This window comes from Trifolium pratense, linkage group LG4 (genome assembly GCF_020283565.1).
Source record: "Trifolium pratense cultivar HEN17-A07 linkage group LG4, ARS_RC_1.1, whole genome shotgun sequence".
Classification (NCBI taxonomy): domain Eukaryota; kingdom Viridiplantae; phylum Streptophyta; class Magnoliopsida; order Fabales; family Fabaceae; genus Trifolium; species Trifolium pratense.
The window spans coordinates 17,032,485-17,045,603 of NC_060062.1; the positions used below are offsets into that span (position 1 = coordinate 17,032,485).

General features: G+C 29.9%; 1 long non-coding RNA gene across 1 annotated transcript; it reads left to right on the forward strand.

The window, feature by feature from the left end:
- Positions 1-6,984: 6,984 nt before the first annotated feature.
- On the forward strand, positions 6,985-12,391 carry LOC123919918. Its single transcript, XR_006813366.1, has 13 exons — positions 6,985-7,046; positions 7,257-7,355; positions 7,755-7,796; positions 8,287-8,518; positions 8,611-8,642; positions 8,761-8,802; positions 9,645-9,807; positions 9,895-9,979; positions 11,089-11,129; positions 11,358-11,545; positions 11,643-11,717; positions 11,836-11,895; positions 12,002-12,391. It is a non-coding gene; the product is annotated as an uncharacterized LOC123919918 (long non-coding RNA).
- The last annotated feature ends 728 nt before the right edge of the window (positions 12,392-13,119 follow it).

Sequence of the window (13,119 nt, forward strand, 5' to 3'; positions counted from 1 at the left end):
TTTTAAATGACGGATTTAACCCTACTATATTCTGCGAATTTCCGTTGCCGCGTTTTTCTTTCTTTTTTTTTTTTTTTGCAATTTTTGGAAATCCTGTACGTATTAAATGCTGGGTCAAAAAAACACTGGGTATGGGTCCCTCACCTATATATTCACTTTTCTAGAAAAAAATCAAAATCAAAATACTCACAGAATCTGTCTTTCTATTTTTTTTTAAATTATTATATAGAATTTAATTTGTGATTTCTTTTTTTTTTTTGAACAAGCCAAAATGAGATCTTTATATAAACAAAAGTCTACTCAGCACAAGATGTACCAAGGAAGACTAAGTAAGGTTACAAAAAAGTCAAAATACAAGGACCAAAAGAAACTATACAAAGCCCAAACAAAGCATAGGACTAGACCACCAACTATGACAGTTTAAAGCTAAAGTACTACTCGTCGCTTTCAACCACCTAAAAGAAAAAGTCTTGATCTTGTCCAACATATGATGCACTGTGTTTGCTGAGCCTCTGAATAAACTGTAATTTCTTTCGGTCCACATAACCCACACACAAGCCAGCCAATTTGTGATTTCTTTTCCTTTTTCTTTTTTGAGTAATGAAGGTTAAATGAACATATTCTTTCTTTTCTTTTTTTTAATTATTCTTTAGTAGTTTAGTCATTTATTATTCTTCACTGAGATTTTGTTTTTGTTGGTTTCTATTTTTTATAGAGGACTAAAATTTTTTAGGTTGAAAGATGTACGAATATTTAGTGTTTATGGTTATATGTTTTGAGTATGATTTTCTCAATTAGAGAGAACCTATAGAATATTATAAGTTAGGCTCGAAACAAGTTAGACTATCTTTTAAAGCTTCAATTGAATCATTTGATACTTTTTCTGATAACTTTAATTGAACGTATGACAAACTTTTAAAAAAATCGTTGAATTTCAATAGTCTGAATACATAATTATATTTTTTGAATTTTAATAAAAATTTGTGGAGTTGATCTACTTAATAAGATCTTTGAATTCAACGGATGAATTGAAGAAATATAATGCCAATATCGAGTTATTAAGCGGAGTAAGTCAATGAAGACTTACTCCGGCAGTCAACAGATCCCTCCTATATATATATATATAATTGTCTTTTGTTAAAGAATCACTTTTTTTTTCAAAAAATACTTTAGAGTTTTATAAATTAAATAAGCAATTAAACTGTATATGATTTTAAATCACAATCAATAACACTACTAAATAAATAATTTTATTTTTTTTAGCATAAAAAAAATATTCATGTTAAAAATATTATTAGCAAATAAATAATTCTATTACTTATGTTAGATAAGCTAAATATGTGTAGGCTTAATTGCAGTTTTAGCTCAAATTTTCAATAATCTGTCTAAAATATGGTGTTTGAAATGTTTAAATGAAGTTTTAAAGGAAATTTTCTTAAATTTTAATAAATGTTCGTAAGACCCATAGTTTAAGATACATATTTAAATATTTGTAAGGATACGAAATAAAAATATATTTAATTGTAATTTTTAAATTGGTAAGAAAATTAAGACAAAATGGTTGAGAAATAAAAAAATTAAGAACCAATGCAAATAAATGCAGAAAAAGATCACCAGGTTTGTTTGTATGATTAAGAAAATGTTCTACGTTTATGTGTGGATCCACATGAAGGCTGAGTGTGGCTATAGTCGCACTTTTTTTTTTATGATTTTTTTTTTGAACAAGTCAAAATGATATATATATATATATATATATATATATGAATTTAATTAGTTAATTAGTCCTTAAAGATATTTTAGGTTTCATAATGGTCTCTTAAAGAAAAAAAGGTTCGGATTGGTCCCTTAAAGACATCTCCGTTAGTCACATTGGTCCCTTCCGTTAATTTATCAACCACAAATGTATTAGGTGGACCAACATTGAAGGTGATCCACCATATACCACAATATATTTTTTAATCTTAACCATTGAATCGTTTTGAAAACAAAACAACTATTAGATTTTACATGTCCACTAAATCTTAGAGCGCACCATCACCAACAAATTCTTCCTCCATTCCTTCATCTTCTCCCTCAATTCCTTCATCATATTCTTCATAACTTCACCATTAGAACCTCCAGAATTCAAAACAAATCCAAATAAAATATTTCAAAATTGCAAAATAATCTTAGATCCACTTCTTCCTCAAAGACACAATTTGGATTCCATTTATCCACGCACAACACAAACATCATAAACTTAGATTCACTTACCCACGAATCAATGTTCTAATCTCTCTCTTCAACCCAACAATCAAATCAAGTAATCAACCTTGTTTCCATGGTTGCTACTGTTGCTTTTCGATCCAAACCTTCAAATTACAAAGAAAAAGCAACTCTTGCTTTATCCCAGTTAAGATACTTCGCTTTCAATTACACACATGCTGGATTTTACTTTGTTTGTTCCTTTTTGGTTTTGTTTCAATTTTGTTATGATTTTGTAATTTTGAGATTTTTTTTCTAGGTTTGATAAAGGTTGATTGAAGATCCATGGGGATAAAGAAGAAATGAAGAATGGGGGAAGAAGATGAATAGAAGGAAAAAATTATCATATGTTGGTGGTTCACTATTAAATATAATAGGCCAACAAAGATCTAATGAGTCTTGTTTTTGTCAAAAAAAATGGAAGGGTTGAAATTTAAAATATTATTAAGGTCTACGATGTACCACTATCTATAGTGGTTCACCTTACACAGTCCTGACAATAGTTAACGATATTTTGGACAAAATGGACGGGAGGGACCATTGTGACAAACAGTGCATCTTTAAGGGACCAAACCGAAACTTTTTTTCTTTATGGGACCAATTTGAAACCAAAAATATCTTTAAGGGACCAATTTACTAATTAAGCCTATATATATATATATATATATATATATATATATATATATATATATATATATATATATATATATATATATATATATATAAACAAAATAGTATTTTCAGCACAAGACGTGCCAAAAGAGACTAAGAAAGATTACAAAAGAGTCAAAGTACAAGAACCAAAAGAAACTACACTAAACAAGGCCCAAGGAAAGCATGGGACTAGACCACCAACTATGGCAGTTCACAGCTAGAGTACTACTCGTCGCTTTTAACCACCTGTATAAAAAAGTCTTGATCTTGTCCAACATATGATGCACTGTGTTTGCTGAGCCTTTAAACAATCTGTGATTTCTTTCGGTCCACACCACTCACACACAAGCAAGCCAAATGAGCTGCATGAAAGAACGTCGTGCTCGAAGAGCACCTGCTGAAACTGTGAACCAGACAAAATGATCGGAAAGAGTCTGAGCAGTCACCAAAGGAGAACCAATCCAGGAGCTGACAAGGGACCAAAGGGCACCAAAAGTACTGCAGGAAAGGAACTAGTGTTGAGCCGACTCAACCTCTCCGCAACCAGAAACACAATGTTGGTTCGCCGTAGATAAAATCCCTCTAGTAACCAGGTTTGCTTTGGTAGGTAACCTGTCCCGCAACAGTCGTCAGACACAAATGGAAACCTTCAAAGGAACCTGACGGTGCCAAATAAGACCCGATGCAGCATTCAAAGTAACTGCATCCTGTGTCGTCAAAAGCTGATAAGCACCACGAACAGTATAATCATCATCTTCTTGCCGGCAAACGACGGAAAGAGGGAGGAAGACAGAAGAATTTTTCTATAGCGATAGTGTTGGAGTGAGCCGAGAGTGAAAATGGTTTTAATAGACTTGTCTACTAATCTGTTTGATGAACATATTTTATTTGGACTGTTACTAAAGAATCTGTTTGATGAACATATGGTTGAGGTTAAAAAAAATAGATTTTAGATCTGATTTCTAGCCTTCCCTTTTGAATTTATGTACGATGTTTTTATAAGAGATTCGATAATTCAGAGTTTGGTCGTAAGGTAAGTGAATCGTACAATGTATATATATGTAAGAAAGACGAATAAAAAGTAACTAAGTTATTGAACTCAAATTGTTAATAATATATCTCCCTATAATAAATCATTCAGAAGAATTCAGTTTAATTCTTGAAAGATACAACTTGATCAAATTTTAATTACCTTGCGATTGACTTTTGAATTATTAATGTCTTTTTCTCTAAGAACTGGAAGATGAAAAAAAAAATGCATGTCAATTTTGAAGTAATTGATGTTGTCTTACGTAATTGTAGAAGTTGACTAAGAATTTAAGAATGATTCTGTCATGCCCGCCTTTGTTTGAAGAAAGGAGAACGTTTGTTTCTGGCCTTCTACGGCTGCTGATGATGGAAACAATGCTTGAGCCCTATTTATACTTTTATGCTTAAAAAAAAAAATACTGTTGGCATATAGTAGGGATTCATTTATCCTAAAAGTAAATTTTGAAAAATATGGTGCTTCAGCTATATTCATAATTTTGAAATTTATCACAAAAAGAAAAATTGCTAAATATCAATTAGTTTAATAAAAGTGAGGATTCATTTATTTTAACAACCGTGCGATGCACGGGTATTATGCGATATTTTATATTGTAATGTTGAAAAATCATTCGTATAAATTGAAACAATAAGTATTATGAAAATTATAATAATAACATCAACAACAACAACAAAATAATAATAAAAAAGTGATGTAAATATAAGATAGATATTAAAGACGTGTTTATACATTTCGAAAAGATTACAATAGATCCTATTGCATTTACCAAAATAAGTTGGTAATCCATAAATTATCATGTCGCTATGAAAACGGTTTGTGGTCATACTCATACACTGTGCATTTGATTCTTAATTGGACACTATAATTCAATATATAGTATAAAAGATTAATTAGTACGTATAATTTAGTAAATCCTATTATTATTAGTTGTGTGGGTGTATAATGAAAAGTTATAGGTATATAAATGTAGGCATATGAAAAAGTGTATAAAGAGATGACAATGATGTAAGTAGAAGTGATGTGGCATTATTGAGTGGTTTAATTGGATATAAATGACTTACGTGAATTAGGGTTAGATTAGTGGTTGCACAACTATCTAGGAATTATATATATAGATGTTTATACATTTAAAAAACTTATTTATACATCACATTTGAAGTTACTTTGGTATCTTTTTCATTAACATTGATTAGCAATATCTTTAACTCATTCTTCAAAATAACTATGGAAATGATAACATATAATTGACCATGAAAAACAATCGATGTTGAAACATAAGTTTTTATTTATATTATAAATCTCATTGGAGGATTCTGAGTTGGATAAACTATTTCATTATCTCTTACCAAAAAACTACTGTATTATCGAATTTGACATTTATATTAATTTGAAACTTATTGGAGCAAAGATAAACCAACTTAACTCATACTCAAATATCGAATATGATAAAAATCATACAGGGCATAACAACTATTAGTAAAATTTATTTTATCTATTTTTTTTTTTACTAATAGAAAGTAGTCCTGACAATCGACCAACTCCTTATATTTATAAAGATTGGACAAAAGATTATTAGCAAAAACATTAACTTTTTTGAAAAAAAGACAATAAAATACACAAAATAATAAAATGAACAAAAAAATTTAAAATGAATAATAACCCAAAATAATAATAATAATAATAATAATAATAATAATAATAATAATAATAATTACAATTAGTACTCCACATTAAATGGATGTAAGTGGATGATGTGGCTAAATGAAAGGTTTTCATTAGTTTGTGAATTAGGGTTTAGATAGGCAATTCCACAACTATCTAGGATTTATATATATAGATAAATTTTGAACGCGTAGTTTTGTATGGCTAGTTCAGTTAATAGTTAATAAAAATATTATTAAAAAAAACATAGAGATAAAAATAGCAATAAATTTAATATAAAAAAATATTAATAAAGAGGATAAAATGTCAAATACCACAAGATACGAAAAAGATAGAATGAATAATCATAAACTGTTTTTAAGAAGTCGAATGATATATTAAAAATGAAAAGATAATTTCGATCAAATACAAGGTATACCTAATCGAAAAAAGAAAGAAGAAAAAAACAAAGGAGCTAAAAGGTTCGCCACACCATAAAAACAATTACAATGAAAGAATCAAAATAAGGCAAAACAACCGAATCAAAGTGATTTCAATGTCTAAGCAATATAAGAGATTAAACTACAAAGAATTCAAATCATAGCTAAAGCATTTTTTTCTTGGTAACACATATCAACCCGAAAAAAGCGGCAGTTATGCCCAACCAATTTGCAACCGCTCGCTAGAGAGCACCATAACATCACATTCCAAAAAATAAATAACTAACTGATTCAATAAAATCATAACTTCTAAAACAAAGTAAAGAATCCAAATGAGACATTCCCCTCCTTACTGAGTTGTCTTTTGTTGGTGATTTATAATTCGAACAAGCCTCCATACGAATATTGACACTATCAAAAGAATAAAATTATTTCAAATCACATCTTTTTAATCAAACCTGCCAATCTGCTCGTTTTAGATAACAAATAATAAATTTTGTTGACCGAGTAAGTTTCATTAGGATAGAGTTGTCAATTTTGTAAATCATTAATATTTACTTGCAAAAAATAATTTTACAAAGCAGCATAACATTTCACAACAAGCTCCACCTCCCAAGCAAACTACCGTCTATGCCACCTCCACTCCCCCCGCCATTTACCCCCACTCTTGTCAATAGTGCTTAGACTTTCATATTTAAATATGAAGAAGTGAAAAATTTAATTCATATTTATATTTTGGTTCTCTTAATATTTAGTAGTCATCAATTGAATTATATTAACGACTACTATAGACCTTTTTTTTGACAAATACTATCTACTATAAATATAAGAAAATAAGATACCACCAAAATACCGAGATTGCCCTTTTGGCATTTTTTTTTTCGTTTTTTTTACTACTAAAAATAAGGGCAATCTTGGGATTAAATGATGAAAGTTTTCTCATTGCTTCTGGCCTCACCTTGAAGCGCATTTACCTCATTGCCCTTCTCTCATATCACATTGGCATTTTTGTTTCAAAGGTAAGACATTGACCTTGAATGGTATTTCACAAATTTATTTCACACTACCCAACATAATATTTCATCTCCCACCAACTCATTCACTTTATTTTGAATTTCAAATTTTAGATTTGTCAAATCCAAGATCCACTTCCTCTCTTTCTTCTCACGTGTTCTCTCTTCCTCTCTTTCTTTCTCATTCTTCATTTTTTCTTTTGCTTTCTCTCACAGTCAATCGGAGACCGAGAAAGAAAACAACATCGGCGAAAGAACGGAGAAAGAAGAAACTCCGCAGAAGAATAATACAAAGGAAGGAAGAAGAACTATTGGGTTAGTCATTTTCTTCTATAAAATCATCTCTGTTTGTGTGTGTGTAAAATTTGTGATTTCTTCTTATTGGAATTTGGTGTGTTAGAATTTAATTACATATTACAATTTTATGTTGTTTGTTTCAGATTCATACAAGCACACCATGTGTTTGATAAAATGTCTAACAAAAATCAACAGGTTGAAGAAATGAAATTTTTACTGTTAATGAAACTTTTTTCTTACTTGAATGCAGGTTGAAGAAATGAAGGCTAAAGATCAACATGTTTTGTTCTTTTTCGTTGTTCCTCCTTACACCTACGTGTTTATTTACTAACTTTGCAATACATTAACGCGCGTTTCGTTATCGCTATTTGAACGCGGAATGTTTCATTAATAGAGTGTTTATTTTTATTTTTTAAGGTGAACGGAGCTACTTCTTCGATGGAAATTGGGATGCAAAAGGTAATTTTATGTTGTGTCGTTGAGATCCATCATGAAATAGACTTTTAATGAAAGTTTTGCTTTATTTTAAAAGATTACACTTTTTTTTAACCCTTAACTTCATAACTTTTTTTTCAAAGTTGGAGTTTAGATTTCAACTTTAAACTTTGTTTTCAAAGATTAAACTTTGAACATATGTTATAATTAAAATGAAGTTTGTTCCACTTTACCTAAGTTTTATTATGAGTTTGCTTTGATTTGTGAAATCTCTTTTCATTGCTTTTGTCTCTCATATTTTGTTATAATTTTTTTCTGTTTTTCACCTCCATTTTGTTTTGTATGTTGGAGATTGAAATTTAAGTGCATTGATTATATTGATTTCCCAATATTATAACATGTTCTTTTTATGACTATTGAATTATGAGTACTTTGATAAACTCATTGATCATTATTGTGGAATTTGTTTGCTAACATTTCAATTTTTTTTTAAATTGGCCACCATTGAGGGAAGAAAAATGCAAGGTGCTAAGATAAGCACAATGCAAGGTATTAGTATGTAATGTAAAGAGAACATGTTATTCCACTTAATATGCATTATTATCCTGTACAAGTATCAAATGGATGGAATGGTACAAGACTGCTTATCAATGAAGACATACTAGAAATCAATGACTTTTAGAAAAGGGTTATCAAACATGAATTTAGTTGTTGTTGTTCTTTGGAAAAAAATCAGCAAATACTAGGTAAGGTTTCTTTCTCTCCCTTTCATTCATTCTTCTTTCCTTTGTCATTTTAAACCTTGAAAATTTAACTTTTCATTTTTTTTGGAATGAAGCTTGCGCAAATGGAGCTAAAGAAGATAAGGAGGTTGTTTTTCATATGCATTTTTGTTCAACAGTTAACCAAAGTTTGCTTTTAATGCAGGTTTTTATATAAATATTTTCTCCAATATGAAATTAACATTTTTTAATTTATGTCTATGAAGTTGAATCTTGGTAGCTCTTCCATGGAAAGTGAGTTACAAAAGGTAAAATATGATTATCTTTCTCATATCCAACTATGATACATACAAGTTCTTGGTAGCTCTTCCTTCATTGTGTCCATACTGATCAGTTTTCTTACCTACATCTTTAACTCAAATGTTACATTTTAATGTTTAGTTATGTCCTTATATTGATTATAAGTATAGACATTGATATGGACACCATATTAAAATCTATGTTTTCACGCTTACAATCTTTCATTGCCGTCGTTTACGGTAAAAATGTCTGATTTTAAATCTTTTCGTAAGTTTTACGACGATTAAAATTTGTGTTTTCTAGCTTTAACGCTTAAAATATATGTTTTCACGTTAACAATCTTTCATTGTCGCTGTTTACGATAAAAAGGTCTAATTTTTCATCTTTTGGTATGTTTTACGACGATTAAAATCATAGTTTTCTAGCCATAACGCTTCAAATATATGTTTTCAACCTTAAACGCTTAAAATCTTTCATCACATTCGTCAAAGGTAAAATGTATGATTTGTATACCTTTAAAGCTCCCAATAAAATCCGTCTTTTATACCTTTAATGCTTAAAATATATGATACTATAAAGAGTGTATGTGTATTTTTTGTTCTGCTATCAGTGCAAACATTGAATGGTAGCTTGAGATCTATAGCATGTTAATTTATCTTTTGAGCAGTTCTAATTTATCTTTTGAGCTGAGTGTTGAACCTTATTTTTCTTTTGTTTTCATAATATGGTACAAACCTACATATATTAGACTCAACCTTACAAATTATATATTTTTTGTTATGTACATATACTTTTGAACTATGCCTATTTTAAGTTCATCAGATATTAAACTGATATATTGTATTAACAGGTTGATCATGATGCATTGGAAAAGAAGGAAAACAATGAAATGTATAGGTTGGATGTTGAGGTTTATGATGGCTAGCTTAGAGAAAGCAAAATTTGTGTTTTGGGATAATACACTTGATGAGTTGTTTGGCATGACTACCGCTATAATTGAGAAAATGGAAAAGGTTTCATTTAAGAATAATATGGATTGTGTTTTCAATAATTTTTAATTCTCAACTCACTATGACATAATTATTTAATTACATTTTCAGTGCGGTCTAGGCGAACCTCAAGTATATCCTGAAGCTATGGACGATCTTATGGAGAGGAAGTATACTTGCTGCATTTTTTGGATAGGTGAGTGGTGTGTTGGAGAAACCTTCCTTGAACCATCAAGATTATTTTTTAGCTTTACTATGTGGTTGGGTCTGAGGTATTCTTGCTTAAAACTCATTTGGGATTGTTTTCTTTCACATTCACAAGTTATAGTGCTAAAAGAAGTTCTCTTCTATAATCTCAAATCAAATCAATATGTTTTCTTTTTTGATCTTTTGTGTATGTATGTATCTGTAAAATCATTGAGAAGGAGGAGTTTCAACAAGCAATAAAGTTAAAGAGGGTTATAATATTATAAGCTTCATCTAAGAAAAGTGTTGATGCAATTATGTCTTTGTTGAAGGTCAAATTATGCCTTAATTTTCCTACTTACCAGTGTGGTTAGTAATAATCTTATGTGCCATAGACGATGCACGCTATTCTATCACAATTAGCTCAGATATCTATAATTAGTTTTTATATATACATTCATTATTTTTTCATGAATATTGCAAAAAAATCAAACCAAAAAGAAAAGTTTTTTTTTGGATTTAAAACACTAATCAATGCTTCAGCAATGAAAGATATTTCTCATCATGTGTTTGATAAAATGTATGTTGTGAATTTTCGTAAACTTTATGTTGTTTTATTGCAATTGTATACATGCACACCATGTGTTTGATAAAATGCGTTGATTCTCATTAATTTTATGTTGTTTTATTTCAGTTTTCTATATGAACATGATGTCTTTGATAAAATGTTGTTGTGGTTTCTCATCAATTTTATGTTGTTATATTTCAGTTTTACAGCCTTCTTTTCTTTCAAAGAGGAACAGGAAATAGGAAAAACAAAAAAGAATTGAAACATGATCGAAATATGTTGTTATATTTTGTTTCACTGATTAACCTATTTGTTAGTTCATTTACTGTTTAGTAGTCTTATTTGTACAGTCTAATTACAATATAACATGTTAATTTATCTTTTGAGCTGAGTGTTGAACCTTATTTTTCTTTTGTATTCATAATATGGTACACCCCCACATATATTAAACTCAACCTTACAAATTATATATTTTTTGTTATGTACATATAATTTTGAACTATACCTATTTTAAGTTCATCATATATTAAACTGATATATTGTATTAATAGGTTGATCACGATGCATTGGAAAAGAAGGAAAACAATGAAAGGTATAGGTTGGATGTTGAGGTTTATGATGGCTGGCTTAGAGACAACAAAGTTTGTGTTTTGGGATAATACACTTGATGAGTTGCTTAGCATGACCGCAGTTGCTTGGCATGACTGCAACTATACTTGAGAATATAGAAAAAGTTTCATTTAAGAATAATATGGATTGTGTTTTCAATAATTTCTAATTCCCAACTCACTATGACATAATTATTTAATTACATTTTCAGTGCAGTCTAGGCAACCCTCAAGAATATCCTGAAGCTATGGACCATCTTATGGAGAGGAAGTTAGCTTTTAGAGTGAAGTGGCAACCTGGATTGGGGAGCCTGGATGGGGGGGTTAAGCATTTGTGTCCCTTTGTAAGGATAGCAAAGAGTTGGTTGCCAAAATGCAAGAACAACTACCTGTTGCAGAGGTATATCAAATAAACTGAATAACTTTGCCTATTAATACAAACCTTTTTCTCAAGACCCTTGATCTTGCAACTGATGTTATAAACATTTTCATGTTAGAGTTCATGCAAAGCCACAGAAACCATTTAACTAATTGAAGAAGTGGCACCAATTACCGCCTCACCTCAGATTCAGGTTTATTCAATTGTATTTTATTTCATAACATAAAAGAGTTACTTATTTTCTTTTTTATCCATCTTCTGGACTGATATATAACACTTTTTTTATGTGTTTTATTTGAAATTGTTTTCAGAGTTTTACACAAGATGATATTGACAAGTTTGCTTGCTTAGACGATTCAATTATGTCCACTGTATGATACACATTCTACCTTTTATAAATTCGAACTTACTGTTTTATTATTAACAATGTAACACCTTTGCTTTACTTATTCCCAACTCACTATTGTTATTATGCAGCCAAACTTATCTGCTACTGCCGATAATGACATTTCGGCTAACTCTCACAAAACTCCAGCCAAAAGAAGTGCTGCAAAGGGTCAATCACTTGAGTTTACCAACCTTGATTCACCATTATCATCAACCAGATCTAGGAAGCTGATTAAGAAGGAGAAGATTTGATCTGAATATGCCACATCTGCATTATGACATTTCTACTATATGCATTAATTTCTTATTTTGTTCTTAAGCACAGAGTTTGTGCATTAAATCAATTGTAACACAAGTGTGCCATGTTCATTGGTAACATTTGTGAAACTTAATGGTGGTCTTTGTTGTTTTGTTTATGCCTTAACTACTGCTATGATATCCTATTTGAACTTGCAAGAATATTAAATTAATATGTTTGTGATAATTTTCCAACTGCTTTGCTATTGTCACTTTCTTTATTACACTACCTTAAGAATGTTATGCTATTCTTCATCCGAAAAAAAAAAATCCAAAATCAAGCTAATCACTTACAATGGTCAAATAGATTATTAAAGGTTTTCATTTTTTTTTTTGAAAAAGCAAATAAGTAATATAATAATAACTAGGCACAAGAAATGCTTCAACCACTAAAAGTACACCAATATTCAAGCACTATGGATAATATATAACTCAAGCCTATCAAAATCTTAAATAAGCTAACTCACTACAAGTGTATTATCGACCAAATAGCAGTATTTGTATGATGACACCCTGTCAAACTCCTTAACTGATTGCCCAACTAAGATGGAAGCATCCAACCCAAACAAATTTGAGATGAGCTATTTGCCTGTGAAAAGCAACAACTATACAGCTAACCCACAATAGGCTATATATCAACTATTATTACTCTCAACGTTATATTGGTCACTAAACTAAACTCAACATTTAAGACACTATTACTGATGGTGTACCAATATTTAAGGAACAATTAGAAATATATTTGAGTTCCAATGAGGATTATGTAAAGGAGGGTAACTTAATAGTTCTATAGGTACAACCTATGTAGACTTGAACTTTGCGTGTGATTTGTTTCACTACTACCAACTCTGCAACATACTCAAGACCTTACTGTTAATGCCTTGAACAAAACCAAATTACTCCTATAATGG